This window comes from Gavialis gangeticus, unplaced genomic scaffold (genome assembly GCF_001723915.1).
Source record: "Gavialis gangeticus isolate Ggan-Ray unplaced genomic scaffold, GavGan_comp1, whole genome shotgun sequence".
NCBI classification, from domain to species: Eukaryota; Metazoa; Chordata; order Crocodylia; family Gavialidae; genus Gavialis; species Gavialis gangeticus.
This window is the reverse complement of record NW_017728997.1, coordinates 24091900-24096432: the sequence shown is the minus strand read 5'-3', so window position 1 is coordinate 24096432 and position 4533 is coordinate 24091900.

The window sequence follows — 4533 nt, the reverse complement described above, 5'->3', positions numbered from 1 at the left end:
AAACCCAAAGTAAATAAAAGAGCCTAACGTATAATTTTTTAAAAAATCCATGATTTTTCATCTAAGCTCATGTGTTTTAAGGCTTCACTCCTGAGTTTGAGCCCTTGGGTTGGCGACACTGAAAAGTATCAGTCAGCCCCAAAGGGGGAAGGACTGAGCTCCATTCTTGCTCTGTGGCAGCCAGATCTCAGCTCCTGCAGTGGGCCCGAGGTCCACTCAAGAAATACAATTTCTCCAGTGTGGGGGCAACCTAGGGTGATCCACTTGCTGCCTCCCTGCCCCTCAGCACAGGGCCATGGGCAAGTCTGGGATGAGAAAGGATGTGGCTGCAGCACCCTGTTCCAGCTGTTCTGGACTGTTTTAAATTGTACCGGGGATCAAGCTACTGCCCAGAGCAGGAATTAGAGAGGGAAAAAAGATAACACGAAGGCACTCGACCCCATGGTGCCTGTGCTATGTTGCATCACCTGAGAGACAACACAGAGTCCAGCTGTCTATGTGAAGTTTTTATTTCATGTGCCAGCCCCAGGTATTGGAAACCTCCAACTTTTCAATGTCCTTTTAATAAGAATTGAGGCTTAAAGTGGGTGCCATTCTCCTGATCATCAGTGCAAGGGGCCCTGGTTGGACCGTGTGAAGCTCAAATGGTGAGGGTGAGCCCTGCTCCTGGAGCCCTGGCTGCCTGGGGAAGGGCAAGCAGAGAAGCTGGCTGTTCTACCCTGCTTGCCCCACTTTCCAGCTGGAGAGATTACTAACAGGAGCTCCTACAGGAGAAAGAAAGGGGGAGCTGCATGCGCAAGCATGAAGTGGTATTGTAGGGGCACAACAGGGCCTGAGGTCAGGGCTAAGGAAGAGCAGAGGAAGCAGCCTGAGTCCGTGGGTCCTTGTGAACCTACTGCATGTGCAAACACAGCCCGAGAGAGAAGGAGGTACTGCTATAACAGCTGAGAAGCCAGGGGTGGAAAGGCAGCGAGACAGTTTATGAGCGCTGGCAACAAGCCTTTTAGGCATACTGTATTCCTGTTGACGGACTATTCTGTTGAATGACCTTAAGGCGTGCCACATATATAAGAGCTTTTCTGTATTCATTTTTTACTTCTGCCTTCATCAGCTGGTTGCTCCATGGTGCTCTTTGGATGCCCACTACCTTCCTCCTCATCCATGAGGCCCAGACAGCAAAGAGCAGTCTAGTTTGCTTCCTGCCTGGCACTGGGGGGCACGAATAGTCTGGTGTTCTCAGAAATGTTCCCTACAGCAACAGGCTCCAACATGCCTATTCCTCCTGGGAAAGTCTCCCTGTGTGACTAGACTTCGTGACGTCAGAGCAGTCCCAGTTCAATTGTCCCGAGTTGTTATGAGAAGGGCTGAGTTTATATGCCACACCTCAGCTATCAGGAAGCAAGGGGGCATAAATCTCAGCTGGAAGGGAAGAAGGGAAGGCAGTTTGCAGTTCATTAGCTTTTCAAAGCTGGTCTAGGAGACGGCCCTGACGAGCTTTCACTGATGTTCTGTCATTTATTTACCATATGAAAATGAGTGCTCAGTTCAACCACAAAGTTTGTGGCATTAAATGCATTAAGATCAGGGGAGGTTAAAACACAGCATGCAGATACTGACACTCCAGGCCGGGCATAGGCATGGGTGAACTGGATGGCCGCCCAGGGCCTAGACAGAAAGGAGGCCCAAAAATGGTAATTTTTTTAGTATTACTATCGTTATCTCTGGCAAAGTGGGGCCTGTAACAGGACTATCAGTGGCCCGCCCACCTGTTTCTGGGCTAACCACCCGCTTTCTTGCCCGCCACGCCTTGTTGTTAATTATTTAATAGATGCTAATCAAGCGGGAGGCTGCCCATTTCTTACCCCAAAGCCAGAGGGCGCTACCTGCGGCTCTGTTCCTCCCCTACACCACAGCCCAAGCCTTGCAGATGGCATCCGTAGTTCTCACAATCACCGGCCCCTCACTGGGCCCCAGGATCCTACTGTTGAACCCCTCTATGATCCCTCCATTCTGGCAGCCTCATCCACCTTCATTGCTCCCTAAGCTGCTTCCCCCTCATGTGTGGTCCCCCCGCAATCTTGGGCTACTGGTCCTGACCCACCCCCAGGCCAGTCGGGACCCCAGGCCCTTGGCTCTTGGGTGTCCCTCATGGTGGGCCCCCGGCCCTTTGACCCTTCCGGTCCTGGCTCCAGCTTGGACCAGTCGGGGGACTGTCCAGACAGGCTCATGAGTCCATGGCCTCACACTCTTCCTCTGGGGTCCACCTCCCAGACCCTACAAAGGGGGTAACCCACCCAGTTGTGGGGGCTAGGGATTAAGGCACCCCGACCCACCTTTCACCGGGGTGGTCACTGGCCTGACATTTCCTGGGGCTCCTGCGCCACTGGGAGCCCCACCAGGTCACCCACTCCTGGCAGGGTTCAGTTTTAGCTCATGCCCAGGACCAGGAGCCTCCTGACCATCCCCTATAGCTCCTCCCTTACCTCCAGATGATACCAGCAGCCCTGCGGCCAGGCAATGTTGTTGCTTGGCCTCCAGAAGCAAAATGCCCTGTTTATATGGGTGGCCCTGAATCTAAAATGGCAGCCCTCATCAGGCACCTGTGGGCTGCTGTCTCAGGCCCTTAAAGTCACTGGCACAAACAGCAAACAGTGCCCTGCCACAGGGCCTGATACTAAAAGTTTGCCCGAGGCCGCCAGGAGTCTAGGTAAGGTGCTGCCGACACTGAGCCAAGCTCAAGAGATTCCCGGGGTATGACACAGGAAGCAAAACTCAGAGGCCTGTTAGGCTCAATCCAGCGCCCACGGCAATCAGCAGAAGTCTTTCCACTGAACTGGGCCATTTGTTCTCTGTGTGCTGCACCTTTAGGTTAAAAACCCTGCAAACAGAGCAGCCATTTTATTAGAGGAGCAGATGTACGTGGAAGATGAGAGTAAACTTGGACTGCTCGCAGACTTTACTTCTGTTCTGTCTTGTTTTGTCATTCATCTTAATCAAAACCAAAAGCCACTCACCCTGAAAAGCTGCGGCTGCAATTTGTCTATGGAAAAATATAAAACAGTTCTGTTCAGAAAAACAACCCAAAATGCAGAGGTTGAAGAACTATCCAAAAAAACCTTGGGTCTTCAAAATCAGGCTAAAAATATCATGAAAATGGTCTTCTTGGGGCTAGATCCTAAGTTCTGGCTGCATTTCCTAGAGCAAGGCAGACAAAATTAAAGTTTAAGGTGTAGCGTGCAAGAACTGCAATTTTTTTTTTAATTTTTTTTTTTACCTGCCTCCTACCCTTCTGTGGGTGGGGTCATTTTGAAATGAGCTGCAAGCTTTTTGCGGGGCATCATGCTGTATTCCTGCAATCTTTCACTGGCAGAACAGTTCAAGCATTACAGCTGGCTTAAGTTAGAGCAGCCTTGTGGTTGCTCTAACTTAAACCACTTGCTGGTTCAGTCCTTGACCAGCCCCAGGATTTGGAGAAGCAGAGAGATGGCTGAGTTTCAATGTTACCTCCTCCTTCCCCAGCTGCATGGAGCACAAGCTGAAGATTCAGCCCTTTTTTCCAGGCTGTAACAAGTACTATATAAACACCACTACAACAGGGCTTGAAATTCAGCTACGTGGAGTTCTCAGAGAGGTTGTATTTTGGAGCTCCAGGTTACATTTAGAGCCCCCAAATAGAGACACCTATTATCAAACTAGCCTCATCTCTCTTTATACCATACTTTATTCCAGCACTTCTGACACTGAAGCCCAAACACAATAGGTTTAATAACCTTGCTAGGCAATGTTCTGTAGTGCCATTCCTATAGCCTTCGTCTGGAGCCCCAAAGGTACCAACACAGCCTCTTCCTTGGCATTCTTGAAACTTTCTTTTGTGGCAGAACCAAGAAAGGTACAGCAGGAAAATTAAAGAAAGATTGGAAATTAAAAAAAAAAAAGGAAAAAAAAGTGTTTCTTGGACATTTTCGAAGGTTGGGTCTCCAGTTTGAATTTTGGCCAGAAGTTCACAATGAATGGGGCTTAATTTATGCAGGCCTCACTCCCCACATTGCTAGCACATACAGAGACACGCGCATAATCACGTGCAGTGGTAGGAATGACTCTGATAATACAGCCTGAATTGTCCTGCCCCTGCCCTTCCTGCTCGCCTTTTGCCCTGCAGCGAGCAAAGATAATGAGTAACACTGATATTAAACAGGGATTTGGAATCTTTTTTTTTTTTTTTGGAAAGTGGATAACGCATTACAGTAGATAGAAAAATCCATCCGATTTTATTTAACTGTAACTTTTATTAGGAGGAGTGAAAAGGTCACAAAGGAGCATTGGATACTCACTGTGAATTTTATCAAGATATTTGTATGTTCACAGTATTTTTCTAGTTGCCATACATTCAGAGGTGGATCAGGGAGTGCAGTGGCACAGTTGTACCCTGCTTGCACTGCATGCTGGAAACAGCTCTTCAGAAGTCATGCTCGCTAGCTCCATTTCTCTATGGCCCTGGATGCTTGGGTCTCCTGGACACTCCAGATAAGTGCT